This window comes from Tachypleus tridentatus, chromosome 5, assembly GCF_004210375.1.
Source record: "Tachypleus tridentatus isolate NWPU-2018 chromosome 5, ASM421037v1, whole genome shotgun sequence".
In the NCBI taxonomy this organism is placed as follows: Eukaryota; Metazoa; Arthropoda; class Merostomata; order Xiphosura; family Limulidae; genus Tachypleus; species Tachypleus tridentatus.
Window position 1 is genome coordinate 21,765,185 of NC_134829.1, and position 20,814 is coordinate 21,785,998.

The 20,814-nt window shown below is 34.3% G+C and overlaps 1 long non-coding RNA gene across 1 annotated transcript in view; it reads right to left on the minus strand.

The window, feature by feature from the left end:
• LOC143250685 (uncharacterized) overlaps window positions 1-20,814 on the minus strand; it is a 70,184-nt gene that overhangs the window by 45,118 nt on the left and 4,252 nt on the right. Inside the window, exon 2 of the long non-coding RNA XR_013028306.1 lies at window positions 16,725-16,880. This is a non-coding gene — a long non-coding RNA (uncharacterized LOC143250685). The remainder of the gene's footprint in view (window positions 1-16,724; window positions 16,881-20,814) is intronic.

Sequence of the window (20,814 nt, forward strand, 5' to 3'; positions counted from 1 at the left end):
TATATGTTTACAAGTACTATGAAACTATAAAACACAAAAGTGTACTTTGTTTGCAAACGTCAAACAACAATAAAACACATTCAGCTATTTTAATTATTTACAATAATAATTATATAAAATGAAACTTATCTACATTCCATGTCAACTAACTTAGGTAATGTACAACAGATTTTTCTAGAATAATATTAATATTTAGTGCGGTATTGGTAGCCACGACTTTAACGAGATATACCATAACTATTTTCTATTATTAAAACTTTAGTTAGTTTAATGATGAACTTGTACACTCCATAACTATCATTATAATTTTTTACCCTTGTTTCTGTTTGCAACAAGAACAAATAAACTATTTGAAGCCATAACGCGAACGTAAACAGAAAAACAAAAACAAAAAATAACGAACACAAGTAAAATTTAAAGAAGGCCTAACATGACATATTTAGCAGAGCGTTATTCCCGCCGTGCTTAGATTTGAACTAAATTAAGATAATTTTTTCAACCATTCAAGTTTCCTCACGTTCTTTCGCTGAAACAGTTTTGTTCTGTTCAAGTTCACTCTGATTGTGAATGTTAAGGTACATTTGTTGGAGAGATAAATACACTTGTTATTTTATTATTCTCAAGATTAAATTTATGAAGATGATACGCTCCAAATGTATGTTTTGTTTGATTTACTCAACAATTAGGAGCTAGCGGCACAGGGTTAAGACTACAAGTCTAGCTAGGCTCACGTGACTTCAGCGCTGACTTTACAGAAACTATTAGGCTTCGTTAGCTCATCGCGCCGATCATCTCGTGCTTATTTGAAACATGTCAGGGGGAAAAGCACAAGTTATACTTGTAGACTGTGCCAAAAAATCATTCACCGCTTGTTCAACACGAGTAAACACTCCAGATAGCCCGCCATCGGCGAGAAATCCACTAATTGGAAGCCTTCTTCTGTGTAGTCGAGCTGCTGGAGTACTAGATGTTAAAATACATATAAGTCGCCCCGTGGTGATGCTTACGTCAGTGGCACCGGTTAGAAGACGAGGCCTTTACGGCGACACTAGCATTTTAGACTCGCTAGTTAAGTTTGGCCTAAGTATACGTGATAACGATCGGTGACATTGTAACTTGAAGTGAACGTCCAAGTTTAGAAGTTATTGTGGAGAAATAATTTGTCTTTAGGCAGCGAAATAGCTGGGAAGGAAGAACAATTGTGTCGGTGTTCAAAGAATCAACACTGTCTTAATTCACATGCCGCTCAGTTGCGTGTTTCGTGTCTGTTTCTCACAGAACACATGGAAAGATGTGTACTGTATATTCTTGGTTATCAGTTTCTTTTTGAAAATCGAGACTGTTGCAAGATGCACTTTGAAATAATGATACATACCCGATTCATTGCTAGTATCACATGTTGTAGAAGGAAATGAACAAAGGCGAGACGGTATCTGTTGACCAGCATGAGAGATGTCTTCAGTGGTAAAGACATTCTCTAATTTAGGGACACTTGTTCCTTTGAGTTAGTGTTGTATTGTGAACTTACTGTGACCATCGGATTAATATTCACCACCACGTATATACACACAATACTAATCAATTCACTGTTCTGTCCACTAGCTCATTTATCCACTTATTATTTCGTTCAATCCTATCTTCTATCTTTTGCTCTTTTTGTTCTCTCTGCTCGTGTAATAAAAGTTATTCTCTAGCACACACATATATATAAATGTTTGTGCTATTTATGTCGTCTCTCTCCATCTTTTCTCTCTTTGCTTATCGATGATGCACAAATTATATTTGAGATATAACTTTTCACGTTATCTTAATATTACAATATAGCAAGTAACTATATCAATAACTTGCTGAGGATTTTCGTTCTACGTACAAATAAAATTGACGTTATTTTCTCTAAATCTATTGAAGTTATTGAACTTTCGTTGTGCATTAATAGCTACTAAGCCTAATATTGATTAACAGTAATACCCTAATTTCTAATAGCCAGTTACTGATTAAATTATACTAAAATACAAAACTCATACAGGGTATGAAAGGGTAGATTAAGTCTCTAACGGCGAGGACATAAATTACAGATATAATAATAAATTAAGGGCTAGCATGGTTGAATTACACGTACCAGATTCCTTTCATAAAGATATGAAGTACAAGTAGAAGCGCATAAAGGTAAAAATCCTTGTTTGTAACTGAGACAATTATACGAGTCTAACAAATGAGATACTGAGTATATAAAGAGAACGATTCCAGTTTAATATTTCTGAACAATTTTAACCACGCCCACACATTCCTGTTTTCTCTTTCTCTTATATCTTTATAAAAAAGGACATCAGTATCTATAATAGAGTGTAGAACGAAAACAAAAGCTTTGGTATGTCATTGTCAACACAATACTCTATTTGGTAAAATTAACGAGGGTTACGTAAAGAATTCCAGAACAGTTAAGTCTGACAAAAATCTCGTAATTTTCCGAAACACCGAAAAATATGTTGAATATAATGCACAATATTATTAAACTAGAACATCTAGTTATCATCTGTTCACTTATCTACATACATCTATTTAAACAACTATTTTTAAATATGTATATATTTAACAACTCAATGTTTATTTTAGTTTATACAAGACTTGCATTACTTTTTAATTATTTTTCTATAAACTTGTTATTTTTGTGACATGGATTTGTTTGCAATCAAGCCATTTGTGTTCTGCCATAACGGGTTTCGATATCCGATTTCTACCACCGTATGTCCTAAGACATACCGTCGTGCCACTGTGTAGGGAGGATAGTGACATAGATTAAAGCGACTTGAGAAAGTGTTCGTGTGTGCGTGCGTCTGTTTTTTTTTTTTTTTTATACTATTTCAAGTAATTTTGGAAATACGTTTGAAAGCATTCATTATAAATAATTCCCAAAAGAAATACTGAGACCTAACGAAAACCCCTTTCTGTCTGCTTAGTGAAGGCACGGTTCTCATTTAGAATACATTGAAAACACTTGGCTTGGATAATCCATCTTGTTTGTTTTACCCCAGACTGACATTCCGACGATGTTGTTAAATAATAAAACAGGATAATAATAAAAGCCTGGCAGATTGTCCGAAAGACAGTCTTAAGCTGCCACGAAAGATAAAGAATGACTGGCCAGGATTAAAATAACTTCCTGACTGCCTTTTTCTTCTAGCATCTTGCGCTAACTTTGAATGGTCTCTCCATCAAATGTGATCCTACGAGAAAGTCGATTTACTGACAGCACCGTGAAGAATGGTTACTTTCTAGCTACTTCCAGTTGTTGATAGTCCAATACCGCACAGAATATCCTTTTGATAATCAGCGCCATTTTGCGATTACCTCAAGAACACCCATTTCACAATTTTGCGTTCTCCATAAGAGGCATAGTTGAAAATGACAATCATAATAAAGAATTTAAAAATATCTCCTTTCTTTTCTAGGCTCAGAAGTAATAAAAGAAGGTTTATACACCAAAACAATAGATCGTAGAATCGTTAGGAAAAATGCACACGACTAGTTTATTTTCTCACAATGTTATACAGTCATGTGAAGAACAAGTAGCTGAAAATTATCAAAATGATTAAACTTTATTGCCTTTTATACGATAGATAGATAGATAGATAGATAGATAGATAGATAGATAGATAAAATTAATCTTAGCCAAACTTATCATTTTCAACAGTCTTATTATTCTAGATTAAACAACTTTCAACAAACTTATTTGCCTAGATTAAATCTATTTCAACAATCTACCTATTCCAGATTAAATCCATCTAAGCCAAACTTAGTTTCCTGGACTGAGCCAATTTCAACTAAACTTACTATCATGTGTGGATTAAACCGACCTTCAGCCAAATTTCCTGTACGATATTGAATTAAATCAATTTCAACCGTGCATCAAAAAGACCCCAGCCACACTCACAATCCTGAATCAAATCGACTTCACACAAACATATTGTTGTGAATGGAACTAACTTCAACCAAACTCGATTTATACCAGTTTCATCAAGATGTTTATCACAGGCATCTACTCGCATCATTTTTCTTCGTTTTAACAAAGTAGCTCACGTTAATCAACAACAAATAACAAGAACAGTTTAAACAACAAAACCTTTCTCAGTAACAATCAGATCGTTTGAATAGAGCATTTGTTATGATGCTATTTAGCCACAGCAATATTCATTTATGTTTTTGTTTTTTTGAATTTCGCACAAATCTACATGAAGGCTATCTGCGTAAGCCGTCTCTAATTTAGCAGTTATCACTATCTCCCGCCAACTCTTGGACTACTCTTTAACCAACAATTAGTGGAATTGACCGTCACATTATAACGCCCCTCACGGCTGAAAGAGCGAGAATGTTTGATGTGACAGGGATTCGAACCCGCGACCCTCAGATTACGAGTCGAACGCCTTAACACACCTGGCCTATTCATTTATGTCAAATATATTAGAAAAAACAACTTTACGGAATTCTTTAGTTACGTTAGACATTGTTCATTTTTTAAAGTAATTTCTAAATACCAAAATTTTGTACTTGGTCAATTAAATTATATGATGTAAACTATGAGCTTCAAAAAGTAGAAATCAAAGAATTTTGTTACCTTTATTGAGGGGGGGTCATCTTAAAACCTTTTTATAAAGACTAACCGCTCCTGCTTTTCTGGTTTTTACTTACATAATTAAAATAAGAATAAAAATAGTCAGGATATCAGAAAGCTTAAGTCATCTTTCTCGCATCTCTAACACCAAGTCATATTTCGACTTTTCTAGTTTGATAATAAGTAAGTTTTAATGGGTAGGTTATATACTTAAGAAAACTCCTCTTTTCCATTGTCTTGTCAACTTATCCTGTTTTCAATTGACAAGCTTTTTAGAGAGCCTACAGCTGTCACGCATCATTTTCATGCAGCTGCATGCGTTGTCAACAGACACACACACAAACAGGAGACAGTTCTTTACCAATAGGGGAGTAAATTACCCAACTGATACAAAACGATCTGCTTGTTAGCAGAGCTGCTACGTGTCCGTTCTTCGGGGCACAAGGAGCCCTGTGACGTAATTTATTGAAGGTACCACAATTTTATGGAAGGTAAGAAACATCAAACTACATAATTACATGACAAGATACTTCATATAAATCTACTTTCACTAGACCAAGGAGAACTAAACACGATTTAGAATGCGTTATGTGCCTGATACCAGGTTTAAGTATGTCTGTCTATCTAGCCCTCTATCTGTAACTTTATTTATTATATATTGTTTTGTTTCCTTGAGTTGACCAAATCATAATTTTTTTTTTGCCTTATGGTTTTCTTATTACATTCTTCACATACACGATTTACTATATTTTAGTTATGGATTTCGGAGACGGTGAACCGAGCTCGAATCCGTACATTACCACAAAATGTTCCCTGCACTTTAACTTTTGGGTGCGTTATAAGTGTGACAATTAATTCCTTAATATAGTGGGTGGTAGGATGTAGCTAACAGGCTGCCTTTACTCTTATCTGTAGTTTAACATTAGAAACAGACACCGGTATCTTTAGTAGCTTAGCCATAATTACAAAATACAAATGTTATATTTAACAACTAAATGACTTAACAGTCATTTGGAAATTTTCCTGATTTGTTATTTTTCAATACCATGTTATTTTGAAATTAAGTAGTTTGCTTTATTTTACAAATCGTTTGAGGTAAAACGATGACATGTCAATATATATTCTTGATTTATTTTACAATTTATGTTACTTCAAGTGAATAGTAAAATCGTGACAAGCTTCGTCAAGTCATGTAACATAAACTTTTATTTCCAGTGAACATCATCCCATATAAATGTCATAGTTACGTGGTTTACTTCCCAGTTTTGTGATCTTATATGATTTCATCCATATAAATATAACGGTACTGTCTGTTGCATGTCCAGGTAACTTCTTCGCATGGTTTGCCTGGATCTTTATAACAAAATTTGTATGGAGGTTCATTACGCTTATAGAAAAATATGTACACATTTTTAGTTTTGTATTTTGCGATTTCTATAAGCGTTTTATGCCATTATTTCGCCCCACCCCTTCGTTGATAGCTCTTCACCAAATTTGGCAAGATAGCTTGGTGGGTCCAAGTGAAGATACATGCAAAGGTGGGGTTTCACATTTTGGGTTTTTCAGTTTCTATGGGCGTTCCTTTTACAATTACGCATAAGGGATAGAACTTTTCGCGTTCTAAAATTACTTTTTCGTTAATTATAATACACATAAATTCAGTCTAAGGGACGGGTACTCCAGCTGGTAGTTAATATTGTTCTATGCTCTAATAATTAAAGCAGTCCTACTTACATATTATTAGTTTGTTTTTGAATTTCGCGCAAAGCTACACGAGGGCTATCTGCGCTAGCCGTCCCTAATTTGGCAGTGTAAGATTAGAGGGAAGTCAACTAGTCATCACCCAGCTCCAACTCTAGGGCTACTCTTTTACCAACGAATAGTGGGATTAACCGTCACCTTATAACGCCCCCACGACTGAAAGGGCGAGCATGTTTGGTGCGACCGGGATTCGAACCCGTGGTCCTCGGATTACGAGTCGAACGCCTTAACATACTTGGCTATGCCAGGTCATTATTAGTATTAAAACAGACTGTATGTTAAGTATGTGAACGAAGTGCTTCTCTGTAGAATCACATTTATTTCTTTCCAGCCCGATAACATACACTGTCCAGGAATTTCACTGGAATGTCAACTTTCCTATGACTCTACAAGAACGTCAAGAGAGGCCAATATCGTTCACATTTTGAAAATATAGATGCCAAATGCTTTGTGACTTCGGCAGGCGTGAAATTAAACATCTTCCATGCGCGCTTTAGGTTCATTTCTTAAACAAGTTTTCATATGACCAAGCATGCATTTCATTGCATTTATATGTTCATTTTTCCGACCGTAACTGTCGATTGTATGTGGAATGGTGTGTGTTATGACTATACTTATTGGAAATAATGACAGTGTTGAAATGCATGTTTCTAAATTTCTAAAAAGTTTCAACTGCTGTGAGTGATGCCATACATTTACCAGTCTAATTCTTTCAATTATATCGTTGGTCATAAATAAACAATCGAGTGAGAGAGAAATAGTTTCGGTTGTTAGAAATGGTCTTTTTATTTTACAGGCGCGCGTGTGCACACCCTTTCAGAATGAAGTTCAAGTATTTAAACGCATTAAGTAAACAAAACGAGAACAATAGAACATTAGTTCTAGCTAGCTATTACCTAGTTTGATTGCGTTGAAAACATAATTTCAATATTCAATATTCAAGTTCTCAAACTCTTACCCTCCAGGAGTTCAGCGGTAAGATTGAGTAACTACACACCAAAAACCGTGGCTCAATTCACGATGGTGGGCACATCTCAGATAGCCCATTGCGCTTAAATACAAACAAACAACGAGGAAACAGTAATAATTTCCATGAACATATGTTGCCACAAGGAAAGTGTTAACAGGCACAAATGACTAACAACACTATCAAAAATCGAAATTATTTACAACAACCAGTAGCACACAAAAATAGCTTTATTATTTACATACGCTCAAACTCGTGATCTGAAGATGTTACAAGAATTAGTCATAGTGGCCAAAAAAAACACACCTCACAAATATGTTACGATAGAAAATAGTTTTACTTCCAAGAAGCAATTCATCTAACTACCAATCGTAACCATGACGTAGTTTCAATATTATTTAATCACATCATAAAATGTTACTAAAGAGTAACACAGCGGATGGAAACAGTGAATCCTTCAAACGATCAGCACTAGAAAATAGGTTAAGTAGCTATTAAATAATCGACGATATAAAACATATAATCGTTAGAAAATAGTTTCATTAACCAGAAATAATCAACAGTGCAATCAGCCAATGCCGGGAAATAGTTTCATTAACCAGAAATAATCAACAGTACGATCAGCCAATGACGGGAAATAGTTTCATTAACCAGAAATAATCAACAGTACGATCAGCTAATGCCGGGAAATAGTTTCATTAACCAGAAATAATCAACAGTACGATCAGCCAATACCGGGAAATAGTTTCATTAACTAGAAATAATCAACAGTACGATCAGCTAATGCCGGGAAATAGTTTCATTAACCAGAAATAATCAACAGTACGATCAGCCAATACCGGGAAATAGTTTCATTAACTAGAAATAATCAACAGTACGATCAGCCAATGACGGGAAATAGTTTCATTAACCAGAAATAATCAACAGTACGATCAGCTAATGCCGGGAAATAGTTTCATTAACCAGAAATAATCAACAGTACGATCAGCCAATGACGGAAATAGTTTCATTAACCAGAAATAATCAACAGTACGATCAGCTAATGCCGGGAAATAGTTTCATTAACCAGAAATAATCAACAGTACGATCAGCCAATACCGGGAAATAGTTTCATTAACTAGAAATAATCAACAGTACGATCAGCTAATGCCGGGAAATAGTTTCATTAACCAGAAATAATCAACAGTACGATCAGCCAATACCGGAAATAGTTTCATTAACTAGAAATAATCAACAGTACGATCAGCCAATGACGGGAAATAGTTTCATTAACCAGAAATAATCAACAGTACGATCAGCTAATGCCGGGAAATAGTTTCATTAACCAGAAATAATCAACAGTACGATCAGCCAATGACGGGAAATAGTTTCATTAACCAGAAATAATCAACAGTACGATCAGCTAATGCCGGGAAATAGTTTCATTAACCAGAAATAATCAACAGTACGATCAGCCAATACCGGGAAATAGTTTCATTAACCAGAAATAATCAACAGTACGATCAGCCAATGCCGGGAAATAGTTTCATTAGTCAGAATTAATGACCGGTACAATCACTTCATACAAGGAAATAGTTTCATTAATCAGAATTAATAACTGGTACAATCACTTCATACAAGGAAACAGTTTCATTAATCAGAATTAATAACTGGTACAATCACTTTATACCAGGAAACAGTTTCATTAATAAGCATTAATGACCGGTACGATCACTTCAGACCAGGAAATAGTTTTATTAACCAGAAATAATCAACGACATAGAAATCTAAACCAGAATATAATTTAAGTAACCAAAAGTAATCAAAGGCATGATCAGACCATGCCATAAAGTAGTTTCAATAGCTAGAAAAAATTCAGTGGTACGACCAATTCCTGCCAGAAAATAATTTCGGTAGCGAGACATAATCAATGACACGATCAATCCGCGCAGAAAAGTAGCAGTATCCATAGTCAAAAATAATCAATTTCATGATCTGTCTGTGCCATAAAATAAGTTTTAGTAGGCTGAAATATTCAATTGCAAGATCAAATAGTAGTCAGAAATCAGTTTTAAGTGCACGTAATAATCAGTAACATAATCAGAAAGTAAAAGAATGTATATAGTTTTTGTAGTTACAAATAATTGTACAATCCGGTGGCGCCTGTTTTATCTCATTATAAACCAGTAAAAAAAAGATTTAAAAAATATCTTGGTTCAGAGGAATGACTCGTAAGTCTTACATGCCATCACTTTCAGATCTACGCGATTTCTATGCAGTGCATGTCGAAATCTGATAAAGAATGCTATAAAAGGACTTTGGAAAATTTTCTGAAACGAAACAAACGATTCACTTTCGTGATTGGAACACTGACTTACTTATATTGAACTTGTTCATCTCTTTAAAGTTCTACAATGATTCAGTTTAGTACTCCTGATTGGCATATATTGTTCTGTATACAAGTGAAAGAATGAGGCTCATATATATACAGATATTATTTCTTACTTCACCAAAGAAGCACATTATGCTAATATAATAATAAGTTGACTATTTGGTTTGGTTTGAATTTAGCGCAAAGCTACTCGAGGGCTATCTGCGCTAGCCGTCCCTAATTTAGCAGTGTAAGACTAGAGGGAAGGCAGCTAGTCATCACCACCCACCGTCAACTATTGGGCTATTCTCTTAACAACGAATAGTGGGATTGACTGTAACATTACAACGTCCCCACGGCTGAAACGGCGAGCATATTTGGTGTGACGGGGATTCGAACCCGCGATCCTCGTATTACGAGTCGAGTGCCTTAACAACCTGGCCATGTCAGGCCAAAGTTGACAAAAAGTGATGTATTGAAATAACAAAGTGATTTATTTTGGGGGGAATGTGCCACATGTTTCGACAGAAGGTTTTGTGTAAATGCGTACTATGTCCCCCTCTAAAAATGACTTTATTATTGTTATAAATTGTTTCTTGTCATTTGTTCTTTCTTCCTTACAATTTTTTCAATTGACCAGAAACTATTTTCCGCCTTTACTTTTTCACTCTTCTCTCCGCCTTGTGCATTGTTGCGTTGTTCATTAAAAAATTCATTGCTTACTGCTATTCAGTAAGAGCTACGAAACAGGTTTTTTACACGGCCAGTAGGCCCGATGTGGCCACGTGGTTAAAGCGCTCGAGTCGTTGCCTGAGAGTCGCGGCTCCGAATCCTAGTCGTACCAAACGTGCTTGCCCCTTCAGCCGTGGAGCCGTTCTAATGTTACGATCAATCCCACTATCCTTTGTTAAAAGAATAGCCCAAGAGTTGGCGGTGGGCTGTGATGAGTAGCTGCCTATTCTATTGTCTTTCAATGTTAAATTATGGACGGCTAGTGCAAATAGCGTTCATGTAGCTTTGCGCAAAATTCAAGCTATTGTAATTCTGAATAACTGTAAATGTTTAAAGGGAAAATTAAACATGTTGAAAGTTTCATCAGTGAATATTCTTATTTTTCAAAGCTTAAACTTGAAAATCACAATGACTTTAGTACTGATACTATATACATATATTATGTATATTATCTGGAGTAAATATTGCTTAGATTTTTCGTCGAAGTTTTTCATTTGTTTTTACGATTGTGAACAATCTTCAGAAAAAATTAAATTTCTTAACATCTTCTCGTGATAAGTGTATATATATAAATGTATATATAATGACTTATTCCGTTAACCATGCATACAATATTAAAAAAAATCAATATTAGGCTACATTATGATCCAAATAATATTTACGAAAGAAGAATTTACTCCCAAATATAATGTAACACACGCTTAAAATACGAATAACACTGGGCTGTGTTATTAATGAATTGCTAACAAACAATAATGAACTCTACCACGATCAAACAAAGAATATCCGACAACAATGCAATCTAAAAAAAACACTTAAAATACAAAAAGTCTCTATCGAAAGTTAACAGTTACTTACTGATATAACACTTGATTCAATCGAACAAACACATTCAAACAAGGAACGTTAAACCTCATTGCAGTCAAAGAATATCACACAATGTCCCATCTTCCCACATAGGCCTGGCATGGCTAGGTGAGTTAAGGCGTTTGACTCGTAATCTTAGGGTCGCGGGTTCGAATCCCCGTCGCATCAAACATGCTCGCCCTTTCAGCCGTGGGGGTGTTATAATCTGACGACCAATCCCACTATTCGTTGGTAAAAGAGTAGCCAAAGAGTTGGCGGTGGGTGGTGATGACTAGCTGCTTTCCCTCTTGTCTTGCACTGCAAAATTAGGGACGGCTAGCGCAGATATCCCTTGTATAGCTTTGCGCGAAATTCAAAAACAAACAAACAAACAAAGAAATGTTGATCAATTTGGGACACCGGGACTATCCAAAAAGAGACCTGTAAGAAATTTAACCCTAACAGACCTAAGCAAAGTGAAGTGTCTAGTAACATGTGAGAATTCAAGAACACAAAGACCACTGGCAAAAGCCATAAACGTGTCTCAGTCAACAAATGCAAATGAAAAAGAATCCCACCTGGTAAAGAGAACAATATGGTATGAGGTTACCAAGATAAGACTTCCATCACACATACCGTTCAATTTTTGCAAATCTCAAACAGCCAAAGAAAGAAGTTGGTATAGATTTCTTTACGAAGACATACCAAGTTTCTAGGTAACTGCCCGTTGAGATGAGCCCTAAAAAATTCGTCTTTTCGCGCACTAGATGTATTATGGGAACTGAAGAGAATTGTGATGTGCTTTAATCGTGCATGGTTGTCTTACGACGGAGCTTTCTGATATGGAAACTCCTCTGCTGGGCTATTATAAGACGGTTATCAGATAGAACACGACTGTACGTAGCAATATAAACTGCAACAAGGTGGTGAGATTTCAAAATCGTTTTAATGTAAAACAGAAATGAACTGGTAATGTAGAAATCTCAACATGCTTAGATTCGTCAAGCAGTTTTCTTTGGAGCTATAGAAATGTTTCAAATATCGTGAGTAACATGTTCATTGGGTAATCTCTAAAATATTATACAAAAATAAATGATATCTCAAGTATCTAAAAACGTGAAAGTACAAACACAAAGAGAAATGTTTGTATCCATTGAAAATCTATCGTTTTTCTTTCTTTACTTGGCAAACTTAATTTAATACATATCTTAAAAACAGTGTTCTGTATTATGTATTCTGTAATAGCTAAGTAAAAAGAATGCAACAACTAAAAAGTGTATGTAGATAGAATATCATGCGAAACTTGTAAAGAACAATTATAAATGTTTTCATGGCTGTAATTCAGGTAAAACAAGTATGTGCTCTTCAGGTGACTACTTGTGGCTCTTGAACTTACCAGATCTGACGTGAATAAATTTCCACGTTTTCAAAGGTAAATCTTCACAAATCTGTTTCACATTCTGAATCTTTATCAAAAAAGTATTTGAAGTTTAAAGTAGTTTTACCCTGCGAATGTAGTTACAAATATAAGTAACCTATAAAACAAAACAGTACCATGCAATATTCGTTTATTACGTTGGAAACGTGCCAGCAACAGGTATAACATTTATGTTTATCCTTGTTATAAATTTTAAACTTCAAATGTTTACTATTGATAATGAAAGGAAATAATTCTATGTTTAGATCCTTTCTACCTTTAGAATTTTCCGCTCGGAATTCGCTCTTTTACATTTGTTGTTGTTAGATCTGAATAACGTAGAGTATATTATTAGTATAATTACTTTAGCATACTTTCTGTAATGTTTACACTTTTCATTGTACTCCTGATCTTTTACGAAATTAAAATTTCAGATATAATATGGAGTGTAAGTCATTACTTAAATGCTTTCTCGTTTAACACTTCTGTGAATGCAGAAACATCTGAAAGTCTGTTGCCATATTATATTGAATATATTCAGACAGCTCGACTGACAGAAACGATACTCGTGTATATATATATATATTTAAAAACATGTAGGTTTCAATATAACACACAGTTAACTTTTTCATCATTATTTACCACTTGACTAAAAATTCCATTTATAAAATTCGTATAACATACAAACCAGTTGTCCACAAAGTGAAAGTGTTACTATTCGAAGTTTTTTTTTTTTTTTTTACAAATGATCACGTTTAACTTATACAAGCTCTGTAACTTTGTGTGTTTCACTTTGTGGTTGTATAGATTGAAATAAATAACAAAAACATTTATTTTTCACGATGTATGCGACACATCATACTGACCGTTTATGAGACTGCTTTTCATGATAGGACATACCCTACATATGAATAGCCGAAGAAAAATACGGATTTATGAAATATACATATAAATCGAATATGCTCCACGCCTAATGCCATTCAAGCAGCCCAAAAAGACATTTAAACATCACTATTACAAAACGGATACCAACGATAACATACCGATAATATTTTAAAATCACATAAAAAAGACACAACAACGAATCGAGAAACAACTCTTGAGCCGTTAAACAATATTAACTGACAATCAACACAACACAAAACAAAAACCACAAAAACATTGAAAAAATAATTAGTTTACTTTTCATAATGAAAAAAATGTGGTAGAAAACATAGTAAGACAAAAAAAGCCACATCAAAAATTTAAGCTATTAAATCGTGTACAATACATGTAGAGACACACACAAGCATGCATGTTTATCTGTCTATCTATATATATATACATAGATATAAACAACACAAAGTCGCCAAACACAAACACAGGACATCAAACACGGATAACCAGAAGGTATTCACATTCTCCAACCCTCCACATACACACACACACACACAAAAGCATTTTAAAAAAGGAAAACATATCGAAGCTATACTCATTAACGAAAAACACCTACAAAAATAAACAGAGACAAAGGATAGCACACATAATTAAACACAGAGACAAAGGATAGCACACATAATTAAACACAGAGACAAAGGATAGCACACATAATTAAACACAGAGACAAAGGATAGCACACATAATTAAACACAGAGACAAAGGATAGCACACATAATTAAACACAGAGACGAAGGATAGCACACATAATTAAACACAGAGACGAAGGATAGCACACATAATTAAACACAGAGACGAAGGATAGCACACATAATTAAACACAGAGACAAAGGATAGCACACATAATTAAACACAGAGACGAAGGATAGCACACATAATTAAACACAGAGACGAAGGATAGCACACATAATTAAACACAGAGACGAAGGATAGCACACATAATTAAACACAGAGACGAAGGATAGCACACATAATTAAACACAGAGACAAAGGATAGCACACATAATTAAACACAGAGACGAAGGATAGCACACATAATTAAACACAGAGACAAAGGATAGCACACATAATTAAACACAGAGACGAAGGATAGCACACATAATTAAACACCCATTCGAACACACACATCACACCCAACATTCTTAATATTATGAACTGTATATCAACGCTAGTCTATCACACAGTCTCACAAGCACTTTTCCCTTTCAGTATTCTAGAATATCTTATCGATTTGCATTCTCATTCGCAAAGTACGTAACTGTAGTGTTTCTTTTACGTATATTTCAATTGGGCCTGGCATGGCCAGATGGGTTAAGACACTCGAATCATAACCTGAGGGTCGTGGGTTCGAATCCCCGTCGCACCAAACATGCTCGCCCTTTCAGCTCTGGGGGCGTTATAATTTGACGGTCAATCCCACTATTCGTTGGTAAAAGAGTAGCCCAAAAGTTGGCGGTGGGTGGTGATGACTAGCTGCATTCCCTCTAGTTTTACACTGTTAAATGAGAAATGTTTATGGCAGATAGCCCTCTTGTAGCTTTGCTCGAAATTCAAAAAAACAAACAAAAACAATATACTTTAATTCCATAAATAAACGTTGTACGTTTTCAAATCAAACTTTTGTTTTCTAACCGCCTAAATTTGTATTTATTTTTTAGCAAAATATAACATTTAAAAACTGTCTTTAATTTAATATTTAATACAAGTAGAATATGTGAAACTGTATTAGATAGTAAAATAATATCACTTGTATCGTAATAATGCTATAAAAACTACTATGAAACAATAATATTGTTGAAAAATTGTTATAAGCGTGTTACGAAAGTGTCAAGCAATATAACAAAACACCAAAAACGGTTTGAGAAGTTAATACATATTTTCATATCAAAACATTTTTGTGCAGCGAGCCCCCAGTGGCTTAGAGGCAACTATGAAGGCTTATAACTCTGAAAATTAGGTTAAGATAATTGTTATAAGAACATCACATATAACTCATTGTAAAAAAACTGTACTACTAGCCTGATGAAGCCGTAATTTCGAAACGTTATCTGGCGAATATTGCCAACAGGTTTATAATGAGCTATCATTCACAGTATTCATCTCGAATGTTATCACTTAACACATTATGTGAAGTAAATATTGCTTATCGGGTAAACTTTACATACAATTAGCAGGAGCAGGAGATAGGCTTATCAAACATACACACACACACACTGAACTTGAATCTTTTAAACCATTAGTAGCTGTGTAACACGGTACGGTAGCAGGCCACATGTGGAGAAAACTTTCGTCAACCTAAACCTCATATCAGCTCCCTCTGGGACCTCTTACAGCAATGGAACAGGGTTGTCTATCAAAAGGGCAAGTGTCACTATTTCTGTTTCACATATGGTCTCATTAGTTTCCTTGCACTCTTATAACGCCGGCTTACTAGAAAGCGCGTGGAGCTGTTCCTGACGATTCCCATGGAGACGAGCACGCGTACACAGGAAGTGTCCCCTGACCTGACACTTAGCTTATTAGACATATAGAGCACCTCTCACCAAGTGACCGTAAGTCTTTAGCGAATAGGCAAGTATCCTAACTGGAAGAGGTCATTCTTTACACCACCCCACTCATTAAATAAAATGTTCCTTGCTGAGGAGGAGGGGGTAACCTAGCCATTGGTAATGTTTGAAAGCACGCTCTTTTACTGACCATTGAACTTTTTCGAACGTGAAGGCAAATATCTGCAACAGTGTTGAAACAATGTATAAAGAGAATAACAGTGCACTACATCAAAAATAGAAAGTTCAATTTCCTTAAGCTTATAATAAAAATGTTTAAATGAAAAAAACAGCAGTAAAAATTAAAAAAAATAAACGTTTAGCTTTCATAGACCTATAATTAGGTGCATGCCAGTTATATTAACGATAGCGCTGCATGCGTAGGCTCTTTTCAGGGTCTACACGGTTATTAAAGAATTTGAGCTTTGTTCACAAGTGTAACTGCGCCTTTAAAAATTTATTCAAAAATCATCCATCCAATTAAACTACCTCCGTACAAATAAGTAAAAAAATTTACGGTAACATATCACACATATTCAGCCAAATAGTCGTATAATTACCTTTTTAGATCCTGCTCTGTATATCCATGCCCGCCGCCTCTGTACAGTCACGTCTGGTTGTAGAATCCATGTTTGGAACTTCGAAGCACACCCACACATGAGGTCAACAGGAATTTTAGTTGCTTTGTATTGTACAACACAGTACTATTTTCTGTTCTGAAAACAATAACAGTAGAATTCTTATCACCAACTAGAGTGTTCTACAATTAGTAAGTCCAAATGTATTCTCGTCTGTACAAATCAATTCATTGAAGAGAAAAATATATTAAAATATTTTGTCATTTCTTTACGTCTGTGCTTCGTTAACGTGATACGATTTTTTTCATTCTGTGCTCTGCTTGCCTCAGAAATATAAGTTATAATTTTAATTTTGTCTAGTTATTTTGGTTGAGATAAATTGAAATTTCATTACTGTATTTATACAGATGAACATTCCCAAACAGGACGAGTATCACTGATGTACATTTGAGGGTCAAGGTGATTATCGTTAATTTCATAGTTGTATTTATACTTTGGTGAACAATACAAAGGTCATTGAATATTTGTTGTACTCGTGCTATTATGTACAAGACAGCTGAGATAAATCACATCAGTTTCATTGTTGTTTCAGTATTCAACGAATGGCGTCACTTTCAATGTTGTACTTATTTCTGTGATGAAACAGCCTGCCATTATTTGTTCCATTTTGAACCTGCTTGTTTGTCAGTGTTTGTCAGTCACACTAAAGATAAAATACTTTAAAACTTGTACAGAATACAAGTAACCACTACCACCGGCACAGCTGGTATGTCTGCAGACTTACGACGCTAGAAACCGGGTTTCGATATTCTTGGTGTAGCTTTGTGCTTAATTACAAAAAAAGCAATCAAGAATAAAACTGATTTTAAACATAAGTTCTTAAAAATAAACTAAAGTACCCTATCCGAGTTTTCTCTAACTATAAATCTCGAAGTGTTCTTAAATAATCGGTGAGCAGAATGTAAAAACTAAAACATATTAAATTATTTTAAAATATTTACATAGACTGAGTAAAAGCTCCTGATTTTTCGTCGAATTTTCAGTTTACTAAATCAAGTTAACTCAAGTTAAGTATTAGAATTTCAATTTTTATTTATTAAACCACGACATATAAGATATAATCATATAGTATTAGAAACATAATACAGCGCGTACATTATCATAAATAGAGAAATACTCTATGATCGAAAGGGTTCATTACTTTAAGGACTATGCTATAAACGATGAAAAAAAAATCAAAGCTCTAGATGAATTCATAATTAAATCATCTGTTAAAAATTGATATAAAACACGTAGTTATTCTGATAAAGAATTTGTATATCTGTTAATTACTGTCTCGTCTGAATTTTAGCTATAGGATAACGTTTTCTTGTATTCGTCTTATAACTTCAGCTCATTCTATAAAACCATTAACAAAAGTACAGGTAAACATGTTATAATAACCTCACTATACCTGCTATATCCATTACCGAAAAGACCTTTCATCTAATATCAGGATTAATCAGGCTGGTTAGATTACAATGTAAGTAGTAGTGGAGTAGTAGTTATACCTACATAAATATAATAATGCTATATGTTTTCTGTTCTATATCCATATAACTACTTCGAGTAGTGTAAAGGGATCTTCACCAACATTGGTATGAAGATTCATTACGTCAATGAAGGGGAGGATAAATACAAATATTCAGTTTTGAATTTTTATGGGAGTTGTTTACTTTTACTTCGTACAATTTTGATGGGTATTCACTCAATTTTGTATGAATATTTCTTAGGTCCATGCGAACACACTTGCAGTTTCATATTTTGTTTTCTAATTTGTATGGAAAATTTTTATAATTACATATAAGAAGAGCAACTTTTCGTGTTCTAAGATAACCTTTTATTAATCACAAATTTATATATACGTATGTATGTCAATTGTTATGAACAACTAATTTTCTCGAGCAAACCAAGTTAAGAAAGTTTTTAGTAATTATTATCACTTTTATTCGGCTCGGCATAGCCAGGTGGTTAAGACACTCGAATCATAACCTGAGGGTCGCGGGTTTGAATTCCTGAAACATCAAACATGTTCGCCCTTTCAGCCGTGTGGGCGTTATAAAGTAACGGTCACTCCCACTATTCGTTGGTAAACGAGTTGCTCAAGAGTTGGCGGTTGGTGGTGATCACTAACTACCTTTCCTCTAGTCTTACACTACTAAATTAGGGATAGCTAGCGCAGATAGCCCTCATGTAGAAATTCAAAGCAAACAATCAATGTTATTAAAGTCATTTACAAAAAATATTTTAGAACAATAACTGATGACAATAAATTATCTTTTTTATTTATATTTGAACACTGGTCGTTTATTTGAATTAATTTTACTATCACTCTCAATAACTGGAGAACCAACAACCTTGTGTTCTTGTTTGTGAAGCAGGTTTTGTAATTAAGCGTCAACGACAGAAAACTTCATCAGTAATTCTAAGAACCCATGAATGAAATAAAAGGAAAACACGTTATAATATGTCGACCACACTACATCTGGTAGATCCAGTGCCGACGAAGCCTTTCATATAATACCAGGGCTCATGAAAAATACAGTAGAAATATTAGCGTTTCACATATGATCAATTTTAATGAACTATTATGGTATAAAACCAAACTCAGCAAGTGAGCTGTTATGTTATCTTCTACGCATGTCTGAAATTACAAGTATGGAATAGCTTGAAAAACTGCTTAACGTAGTTAAAATAAGTTTGTTTATTTCTGCAGAAGTAATAGAAACTAGCCAATTAACTGAGATGTGCGAAGTATATTAAGCTAATGCCTAACGATTTCTCAAATGTCCATGTTATCTATTATCTTCTGAAACAATGACCAGTAATGAAAGTTTTTGATTAAAAAAACAACTTTCAGTGGAAAGGCGCTAAATTATCCTTTCTGTTAAATCGGATTCCTCGCACAATGACTGGTTACAGTTTGTGTGAATTGAATTTTTGCACTTATTCACATAAAAGGCTGCCTACACAAACTTGTTTTTAATTATGAATCGATAGAGTATAAGAAAGAAAACTAGTTAATCACACCACTAAACTCTTGGACTATTTTTTTTTCTGATCGAATAGTGAAATTTGACTGTCGCTCTCTCAAAATACGGAGCGTGTTTTTTGGTTTGTTTTTTTTTGCGTCAACTAGGTGCCAGTCATGGGTGGATCTTCGTCTTACGGTCCAAAAACACTGACTCTCAGGCCACTCCTATCACATTCACATCATAACGTAAACGAGATCATGTTTCCGGCATGCGACGGAAAGAAAAATCCAGTACAACAAATGTCCAGTAGCTGCCACTGATGAAATGAACTGACCAGTGGTCCATATTTGGTACCAATAAAATGAAATAGATTTGGTTCGCCTTCTACTTTGTCTAAACTCATAGATTATCTCATTTTATATACATTACACAAATAGAATAATATGTTATCCCCAAATTTAATCAACCTTAACACATGCTTTTATCTAGACGGTGTCTCGGAAAACGTAATGTACTTTTAGTTTATTGTTTATCCATCTGTCTACGTACAGCTACAGTAGTTTATATGTGATCCATTTAATCTTATTTTTATCTTAATTTATCGTGTGTTTTTTTAAACTTATATAACTTTAGAATTTCAACTAACTTTAGAAAATTTATATATCAAACAAAGTCATTCATCTGATTTAACGTATTCACTCTCTTTATCTAAGATGTAGTCTTACAAACTGATAAACAATTATTTTGTCTTATTTTCAGGCACTGAAAATTATTAGTCCTGTGAACATTATAAGCGAACAAATAACTAACTTTTCGTTGACTCATGGTAATTTAAGCCTAACCTTCCACAGAACTTTATTCTCTTTTGGACACACTCTAATTGAAATGTACATTTATAGAGAACTTTTTATCTTTTTTTTAAACCCACTGTAACTTTACCGATAAGGATAGCTATGTAAGCGGCCTCGTGATACTGATTGATTACCTTATACCTGCTAAGCAAACAATATTACGAATGATTATTTATCTGAGCCTTGAAGTTTCTAACCAATCCAGTC